The sequence below is a fragment of the Corylus avellana genome, chromosome ca1 (assembly GCF_901000735.1).
Source record: "Corylus avellana chromosome ca1, CavTom2PMs-1.0".
Lineage (NCBI taxonomy): Eukaryota > Viridiplantae > Streptophyta > Magnoliopsida > Fagales > Betulaceae > Corylus > Corylus avellana.
The window spans coordinates 29488730-29499251 of NC_081541.1; the positions used below are offsets into that span (position 1 = coordinate 29488730).

The following is a 10522-nucleotide window of genomic DNA, read 5'->3' on the forward strand; positions in this document are numbered from 1 at the left end:
CACTTCTCCAACGATGAGAACTCACCTGCCATTATTTCTACCAAGGAAGAAGCCGTGGCATTGACAACCAAGCTTATTATGTGTTGGGCCATAAGACTGCTAACGTTCATGATCTTTACGAGTTTGGTCATGAATTACGATGGGAAGGATTAGCAACTACTTGTTTATGCATCGAGATTGCCACGGGGATTGAGTATGCCTCCAAGTCAATCTCAAAAAGAAAGTTGACTTCTGAGGTGGGTGTGGAGGATCTCAGGAGCGAGATTCAGATAATGCACCATTTTGCGGGCCACAAGAATATTGTGACCATCATGCGTGCTTATGAGGATCCCTTGGATGTGCATATTGTGATGGAGCTTTGTAGTGGTGGTGACTTGTTTGACGGGATCATCAGGAGGGGGCATTACACGGAGAGGAAGGCTGCTGAATTAATGGGAAAGATCATTGTAGAGGTTGTTGATGCTTGCCACTCGCTTGGGGTTATGCTTAGGAATCTAAAGCCTGAGAGCTTCTTGTTGCTGCACAAATATGATGATTCCTCTCTCAAAGCCTTTGATTTTGGGTGCTCTGTTTTCTTCAAACCAGGTGACTTAACAAGATACTTATTTGTCAATTTGTGACGTTATTGTCGCTGCTTCCTGCTTGTAGGCAATTTTATTGAGGCTAACACTTCATTTGTAGGCCAAGTTTTCACGGATATGGGCCATATGGCTCCAAGCGCATACTACATGGCTCCCGAGGTACTCCATGGGCATTATGGGGCAGAAGCAGACATATGGTCAGCAGTGGTCATACTGTATATATTGCTAAGTGGTGTGCCGCCATTTTGGACAGGTATGTGTGATTTGGTAGATTACCCCAAAGAGTGAAAATTTCATTGTGTGTGTGTTTACTGAAGGCTTGATCTTTTTGTAATTCAGAAACACAGCAGGGAATATTTGATGCGGTGTTCATGGGAGATACTGACTTCGAATCAAACCCATGGCCTAGTATATCTGTCAGCGCAAAGGACCTAATCCAGAAAATGTTATGTTCTCAACCTTCAGAACGTTTGACTGCTCATGAAGTTTTATGTATGTTTAACCTTTCTGTCATTTTCTTCATGATCTTGCCCTATTATTTGGAGAATCTAATCTAGACTGAATGCATTCAACTGATATTTTTTCCTTTGTTGATGTGTTCTTCCATGTTGCTATTATAGCCTGCATGACTACTAGGCATTACCATCATTTTGTTAAAAAATGTATAAGCTGCTGAGGCACTACGTTTTGGGTGTTTTCCAGTGTTATGCGAACTTTAGACCTTGTAAAGTAGATTTGCAGGTTGATCTACTTTGCAATCAATGTTTAAGGACTTATAAATGCAACCTTAGTCTGTTTGAATGAACTGTACAATATATATGATTTATTGTTTTTATTTACATCTTACTGCTTTTGAGTAGGTATTTGTAATATGTTTCTTTCATCAGAGTTTTCCTAGTTTTGAAAGATTAGAATAATGTAGTTAGCTACCTGGTTGCATTTACTTGTTATCTGAACTAATTTCATGATGAAATTAAGATTTATCTCTCTTAAGCGTTTGTTTAGGCCATCCTTGGATATGTCAAGATGGAGTTGCTCCTGATAGAGCACCGGATCCAGTTGTACTTTCTCGGCTAAAACGGTTCTTTGAAATGAAGAAGTTAAAGAAGATGGCTTTACGGGTAAGTACAGGTGCATGACTCTGAAATAAAAAGACAAATAAGGACAAAACACACACACGCACCGAGTGTGGTAACTCTGTGTGTATGCTTTTAGATACAGCATTGCACTCTGTATCAAATTAGATGTTTATTTGAAAAGCATACTGACGTTTGATGTTGAGTTTTTCCATGCTCCTTTTAAATACCAAATCTAGTATTCATATTGACAGAACTTTTTTGTCTCTGTTTTGTGCTATCAGGTAATAGCTGAAAGCCTTCCTGAGGAGGAGCTTGCCGGTTTGAGAGAAATTTTTAAGGCGATGGATACTGATAACAGGGGTGAAATTACATTTGATAAACTAAAAGCTGGTTTGCGAAGATATGGCTCTATCTTGAGGAATTCAGAAATACTTCATCTCATGGAAGCCGTAAGAAGTTTGTTTCATAGCTAATACTTGTGTGATCTGTTTATTGCCTTTGTTTTGTATTTCATCATCATCTAATTCTGTTTGTTCATTTTCTTTCTCTTCTTCTTCATCATCATCTTCTTTTTCTTCTTCTTGATTCAATAGTTCTGTTTTTGTTTCAATTAGTTGACCTATGTCCATAACTTGAATGTATCTATGTTATCGTTTCATTTGTGTTCTGATATATTGCATGTCTGCGGCTGAATTTAGGATATTGGAATCCACATCAATTCTATGTTTCAGTTAATCAATTCGTAGTTTATATTGACAATTAAGTTGGTGATGTCATGTTAGATGAGGGACTTCGAAAATCATTCTTTGGTTAAAGTTGATCCTGAAAATCACATCCCTTTAATGGTATGCACTTGTGATTGTAGCACTACAGCTGAGGTATCTTATTTGTCACGTTCTACTTTAATATTAGTTGGGGTTTTCTGAAGGTGAAGACTTGTGCTAAGTATGTACCACTTTTGATGAGTATGACAAATGGTCACAAATATAACTTTCTGAATGTACATGAAATTAGACATTGTGCTTTGCTTTTATATTTTTACTACTCTTAAATGTCTGTCATATTATCTGTGACAATATTCTATATGAAGATATTTATTTAAGAAACTTGAGTGGAAAAAAAAAATCCTCTATTTCCAATCCATTTTGTAAGATAGTTGTTTGAATATTGAGCCATTTTTTGCTAACTTTTTAGTCTTATTTTGTCAACAAGGAAGTTTGGATAATGAGTGAACTATGTAGAATACTGATGCATGACAAAAGATGAACAAAAGAAAATATAGATAAATCCCACATTGAATAGAGTCTCATTGGCTAACAATGGAGTTTGGTGAAATCTCACCACCATAGGGAAGAGGAGTCACCCCTCAAAAAGGGAAATTTCATCTCTTAATAAGTTTAGTAAAAACTAGAATAATTCTCATTGATACGTTTATATCAATTACATCACCTTATATGGACCGCCACTTATTGGATTTTAAAGAAAAGATAAAATAATAAATAATAATGAAGGACTCTAGTTGCAGATGTAGAGAAAGCTTTCAACTGCAGTCGTACGGGACTAAAATAGCGAGAGACTCATGAATGAACAACTTTAGCCTCTTTAAACGCTTAACAAATAGACTTTGGTGATGAACATTGACTCTGTCCATTTCTTCATCACATACTTAGTGCTCCTTTTGATTGGGAATTTGCATGTTCAGAAGTCAATAATGTTTGCATTTTCTGAAAGTTTATTGGGAAATTCAAGATGTTATGATGTTTCTTCCTTTAACATATATAACAGCAAATCGGTGGACATTGGACAGAAACATTATCTTTTATGATACAAGAATCCCTTAACTACTTTTACATTATCATTAAAGTGTAATATATGTGGTTGATATTGCTGTATTGGATTATTGTGCTCATAATGTTGTTTCGTGGGTTCCTTATATTCTGTTTATGCGAGTTATTTTAGCTGTGTAGGTTGATGTCGACGACAGTGAGACTATCAACTACGGGAAATTCATAGCTGCAACAATTCCTCTTAACAAACTAGAACGCAGGGAACTTCTTGTTGCAGCATTTCAATACTTTGACAAGGATGGAAATGGTTACATTACAATTGATGATCTCCAGCAAGCTTGTGAAGAACATAACATGAGTGGTATTTCTCTTGAAGATATTGAAGATACAATCAGAAATGTTGATCAAGATAATGTAAGTCATCTGAATTTGTACTCTTTAAGCAGAGAACCGTATGTCAACAAACTTTTATGCACTCCAATATAATTTTAAACCTGAACAAATACGATTTGAATGGCTTGTCAAAGCTTATAAATAATATGTATTTCCTTTTTTAAATCAATTTGAGCTCTTAGTGTGTTGACCAATCTCAGATGTTCTTTTGTATATTTGTTGTTTTAGGACGGAAGGATCGATTATCGTGAATTTGTTGCTTTAATGGAAAAGGGCAACGGTAGAATTGGAAGGCAAATACAATACAATCTGGGGGTCTTGGTTGCTCACAACAGAGATGACTTACACGTCTTACAGTTAATATCCTTCAATAATGATTTTATTCAAACTCTGAACACAATTGGGGCACAAAAGCTTTCTTTATTAACATCCAAAAGACCTCTTTATTTTTATGATTATCAAGCTGTAGCTTCTAAACTTGCAGTCCTGTATACTGACTTGGCACATCGGCTGGCTGTGCAGCAAAGCCAAAAGAAAATTAGTGATGAAGTTTAAGCTAATAGGAAGAGGTAACTGTAATCACTTAAGAGTATCTTCAGTAGAGTAGCTAAAATTGAGATTTAGCTATTTTTGTCATTTTTTTAGCTTTATTAGAATAGCTTCATATTAGCTATTCTACCTTAACTGCTACGGTGAATAGCAATTTGCACATTAGATTGAATATAATATTATTTAAACTATTGCTTTTTCTTTGTTTATTGTTTTGGGTATTCTCTTCCTTTTCACGATTAAACCATTTCTTCTTTCTCTTCCTCTGAAACATTTATTTCTTCTCTTCCTGAACGAGTTTCAGCAGACTGGCCCAAACCCTCTCCTCTTTGTTAAAAACTCTACCTCCAACCACTGCACGCCTGCCACCGACTAACCGCCATTCACCCTTGGTTTTCGACGAACCATGGCCTTTCTTCTCCAGCTCTCTCTCTCCATTTTTGCTGTTGTAGGACAACCCAACCACCTATAGAGGTAACCTTCTCTCTCTCTCTCTTTTCCCTTTCGATTACCTTGGAATGTAATACTGCTCAACCCCATTTTGCTTGATTGATGAATTTCATCGAACGAACGATATGTATCTTCAACAGGATCTATTTCTTAAATCGTTCTTCTTGATTTGTTTGGTCACAGTCCTCTACTCATTTCTTGAATTCTTATTGGGTCTCAGGAACTAGAGAATTCTTTGATGGAGTACAAATCAGACGAAACTTCGCATGAAAGTAGCCTATATGTTTTTTTTTTTTTGTTCGACTTAAAAGCTTTTGGCCATAATTGGAACCTACATGTGAGATGAATGTTCCTCCTCATATGTGTTTATTTTTATTTTTATGAATGATTTCTATATATGTATTTGTTTTTCCCTTTAAATTAAGTGTTGACAATAATATAATAAAAAAAGAATGATAAATAATATTTTAAAGCAAGCAAAGAATGTAATAGAGAATCTGTTGGAGTGTGTAGTTAAAAAGGAATATGTAAAGTAAAAAGTTGTACTTTTTCACTAGGTAAAATACCTAACGCTACTAGAGATGCTCAATACTTTCCATAATGTTTTTATTTCCTCTTTCTTCTGTTTGCTATTTTTAAAGTTGGAAAAAAAAAACAAAAAAAATAAAATTCGATGCTCTGTTTGGTTGGGAAAAGAAAATATAAAGATTTTGAAATTAGATCCCGAGAAATCAAACAACTACTTGACTGGGTGTTGGTGATTTTGTTTTTTCCTTCCGAGATTCTATAAAGCCAGAAGAAAGGTTCATAACGATGGGTGCAAAAGGCAAAAAAACCGTACGATTCAGAAGAAGTAAAATCAAATAAAGAGCACTCTTTTGTGGTTTGTTATGGACCTCACGTGACTACAGCTGTCAACCAGTACTTATGTTTAGCGTTTTACATAGACTGCATTGCGTTTTGTAATTCCCTATGAATTCTCTGCATAATACAGCTCTAATTCTGTTATTCTGTTAGAATCTTCTATATAAACCAGAATTGGCTTTATATATGCAATGGGTCAACGCACGAGGGAAAAGGACAGAATTTGAGAATATTGCAAATATTGGCAACAGCAAAAACCCCAACAGCAACCCAGAACAAACAAAACCAAGCCCTTACAAAGGACTAAACAAAAGCCTCAAGACCAGCTCATCTTAATAGGAAGTAAATTCAGTATTTTTTTTTTTTTTTTTTTTTTATATTGAGGAACTTCTCTAAGGTAGTATTTTTCGGACTCACCCATACAGAGGAAACCTCAGCCCCATACACACTGTACTATCAAAAATTTTCCTACACATAGCTGATAAATTCAGTAATATATATATATTCAGCTATCTAATTGCTCTTATAACTCTATTGTTCTTCAGTAAATCCTTCCCCATCTCCAGAAAATCCCTTACATGCATGGTTTGCCACATTCGGCGCAACAGCATCAGAAGTGAACTTCTCTTTTGAGAAGGGCTAACGATCGCGATGGGTTCTTCCTTGGTGGGTGTAATGACAGCAGGTGAGTTTTCATGGTGGAACGAGTGTTGGGCAACAAGCTGCTGGGAATTCAAGCTGGAACTGGAGTACTGGTCGACTGAATCGGTGTTGCGCCGAAAAGATTTCCCCTTGATAGATTCGCGGATGCCCATGTATACAAGACACTGTTCCAAACGACACAGCCCTTGAAATATATATGCAGTACAAGGACCCTTCTTTAAAAAGTACAAAATATAAAAATTACTGCAGTTGACATTTAGCAAAACAATATTCTTTTAACCGAACGACGTTGTTTTCACAGTATCTATGAAGAAACCTCGGCTTAACAAAACTAACAAAAATAAATAATGCTCAACAAAACTTGGCAAAATTAAGAAGAAAAGCCGAGGTTTCGCTGTGCAATGGGAGGATTGCGATGCGGTTCTTAATTCTTTAATTTATACCAACGAACACCCGCACGTACAAGTCCACAAACAATGCTACACGGCCTACGCGTACCAGAGTACCAGTTGCCAAGGCACGTGGCACAATATAATTAATTCAAAAAAATTTTAAATAAAAAAAATATTCAATTATATTGTGCCAGGATGACCGAAAAAAGTCTTTTTGCGTAAAAGGTTTGGCAACTCTTACACTCCCTAGTCGGCAGCAAACAACCGTGTGACCCAACAATGCTTGGACTGTGTGTACATGGTGAGGTGACCAGGTGGCAGGGAGGGATTTGAGAGTGGTCAAATGTCCCCTCAAACTCTCAAAAATGCAATTCTATTGAGGCCAAAAATACGCTGCGAAAGGATCTTTTGGAATTCCCTAGTTGCCATGTAATAAATTTCTAATTAAGGTATACCTTGATGGGAGGAATATATTTACGAAGGACCGTATGTTATATATATTTACTGTAATTATAAAATAAATATAATTATAGTATTCAATGATTTATTCCCAATAAAGATTATTTTGTGGAATTAAATATTTTGAATTGATTTTTTTTTTCTTGATGCGAAGAATAAATAAGGCAATAATTCTTATTGGGGATCCCTGACCTACCTGTAAATAAAGCACGTGCATTCTATTTATTGGCAATGATAGGCATAAATCAAAAAATCTCTATTTAATTTCTAATTTGTTTGAGCAAAGATGGCGGGAGGTAATTCTAAACCCTTATTTCCACTACGCATTTTATATGCCCACCAGAAAATTTTTCGAAGCTTCGAATTCCTGCATTTTTCTCTTTTAACGATCAACCCATCATCCCCACCCATCCTTTTAGCCTCCATCACTACCAGCATCCCCACCTTTCTTAACCGCATTGACCCAATTCATATTTTGGTGTGAATTGGGGACCAAAAGGCCCAACAAAAGCAAATGAACAAGAAAAGAAACTACCAAGAAAGGGGTACGTAGAATATTTGGAGATACGCGTCACTTTATTAGAATGGTTTGTATGAATTAACTATAAACTAGTTTGCAGACTAATTTTTATTTCTCTTGATCTATGGGTTTACTTGCGAGATTCAGTGTTTCCATGCTCATTCTATTTCTCATTTATTTGATTAAAATTACACTTTTACCCTTCAAAAGGGGTCCCCTCGTTGCTCAAATCAACCAATAAAAAGTTGACAACTGGTATTACTACAACTAGTATTACTACAATATATTATGCGAGGGAGCTATAATCAACACCACAGATTTTTTTCCCAAATTTCCTTTTCCAATATGAACCCAACTTTCATTTTCATTTTCCAATAGTATATGCTTTTATATTTTTCCAATAATATATATATATTCTTTCCTCTTTCTTCTTTTTGCTATTTTTAAAGTTGAACAAAAAAAAATTAAAGGAGCTCTATGTGTATTTATGCTTGATGCCCTGTTTGGTTGCTAAGAAAAAGGTAGGAAAAGAAAATATCAAGATTTTGAAATTAGATTACTGCAGGTCCCAAGAAATCAAAGCAGTTCTTTCTTGGGAGGTTTCATTGTGCAATGGGAGGATTGTGATGCCTGAGCTTCTATATGTGCTAGCATTTTTTTTTGGGAAAAATATAAAATGGCCCCCTAAACTATCAGTCATTTGCAAGTTGGCCCCCCAATATTCAAAATGTAATAAAGTAGCCCCACGAAGTTTCAAAAAATGTCAAATTGGCCACTCCGTTAGTCAGCACTGTCAAATTGGATGAAAAATGCAATACGACGTCATTTTTTGAGGTTAAGTTACTAAAATGCCCTTTTGAAAAACTAAAATCAATTTAAAAAAGGCCTCCCAAACGACGTCGTTTGGCTTGAAAAAAAAAAAAAAAAAAAACCCTTACACTTGCCAAAACAACGTTGTTTTGGTAAGCATTTAATACCCTAAAAACAACAGCCCACGCAGGTCTTTTTTCCACTTCCCTTCTCCATGCAGCAACCGAACCTCCATGCGAACAACCTCACGCCTCACTTGCAATTTTCAAACCCATCCCATTAAACTCGTGTTCTCCACAGCCTCACGTCTTCTTCTTGCAGAGGCAAACCAACCACAGTGGAGATGAATGTCTGAAAGAGGACACTCGAAAACACAGGTGCTGAGTATCTAGTGATGACACTGACAAAGTTCACTGGTTTCTTCGTGGTCTCGGTGGTGCCTTTGCTTCCTTCTCCATTACCATGTTATCTCAGACCCCTATACCCACTTTCTAGGATGTTATTCATAAGGCACAGAGTCATGATTTATTTGTTAAATCCCTTGATGTTCAATCTAGGTCTATTGCAGCTTTCACTACTCAGCGTGGTGGTCAACACAATCCTGGCGGGGGTCGCTTCAAAGGAAGTCGTGGTGGCTGCACTTCACTCACCGATCAACGTGTTTCTTCATCTAGTTTTCGGTCCCTTGCTCCACATTTCCAGAGGTCTTCTTCACGGCCTGTTTGTCAGATATGTGGTAAGACAGGTCATATTGTTGTTGCTTGTTGGGAGTGCTTCAATCAGTCATTCCAAATGGCCAACATTGCAGAAGCCTTCTCATCCTGCACGATTCAAGATTCTCAAGATTTAGATTGGTACACTGATAGTGGTGCATCCTCTCACATGACTAATGATGCAGGCACTCTTGAAGCTACGACTCCCTACAATGGTTGTGACAAAGTGGTAGTTGGCAATGGAGCCTCTCTTCCCATTACACACACTGGCTATCTCTCTCACTCCACTCTTCTTGGTTCTATTTCCTTGTTAGATGTACTTGTTGTTCCATCCATTACAAAAAATCTTATCTCTATTAGTAAACTTACTGCTGACAATAATTGTTCCATCACCTTTAGTGGATCTAGATTTACTATACAGGACCTACTTATAAGGGCGGTGTTGGGAACTGGCAGATGTAAGGATGGTCTTTACGTCCTCGATCGTGGCCATAAGGCTTTTCTTGCTCCTCTTCAAGACAAAAATTTGCAGGCCTCTCTTGATATTTGGCACGCTTGCTTGGGACATTCTTCCATTCGCATTGTTGAAACATTAAATAAAACAGGGGATATCATAGTCAAATCCCCTGTCTCTTCCTTGTCTTGTCGCATTTGTAATAGTTGTCAACTTGGCAAGAGTCATCGGCTCCCCTTTGCTCTTAATGACAAACGTAGCTCATTTCCCCTTGAAGTAATTCTTTGTGATTTATGGGGTCCTTCCCCCATTATATCAACTTCTGGTTTTCACTACTATGTTATTTTTGTGGATGATCATTCATGATTTACATGGTTTTATCCTCTCAAGCACAAGTTTGGTTTCTTTGACACTTTTTTCATTTTCAAAAGTTTGTTGAAAATCAATTTTCCCACAATATTAAGACTTTTCAATGTGATGGTGGTTTGGAATTTACTAGTTTGCGTTTTAAACATCACTTATCCACTTGTGGTATTGAACACCGGAGACACCCCCCTCCAGAGCCCTATGAAACCCTAAGCCCCCCCTCCAGAGTGCCACCACCTCAGGGGAGGAGGGATGCATGTTGCCTGCATCCCTCCTTCCCTCAACCTCTCTGCTCCGGGTGCTAGTATTTTACTTGATGTCCCTAGTCCCGGTGCCCCCTCTCTTCCCCCTCCCTGCCTCTCCTTTCCCCCTCTGCTTTTTCTCCGTTTTTGGCCTATGGTCTTGATGTTCCCCCGGCCGCTTTCTTCCCCGCCATCTCCAT

The 10522-nt window shown here is 37.2% G+C and overlaps 1 protein-coding gene and 1 pseudogene across 1 annotated transcript in view; one reads left to right on the forward strand and one right to left on the reverse strand.

Moving 5' to 3' along the window:
* Nucleotides 1–10522, reverse strand: part of LOC132167697 (calcium-dependent protein kinase 26) — a 92112-nt gene that overhangs the window by 28387 nt on the left and 53203 nt on the right. The gene's annotated exons all lie outside the window — the stretch shown is intronic.
* LOC132169374 (calcium-dependent protein kinase 26-like) overlaps nt 1–10522 on the forward strand; it is a 13262-nt pseudogene that overhangs the window by 773 nt on the left and 1967 nt on the right.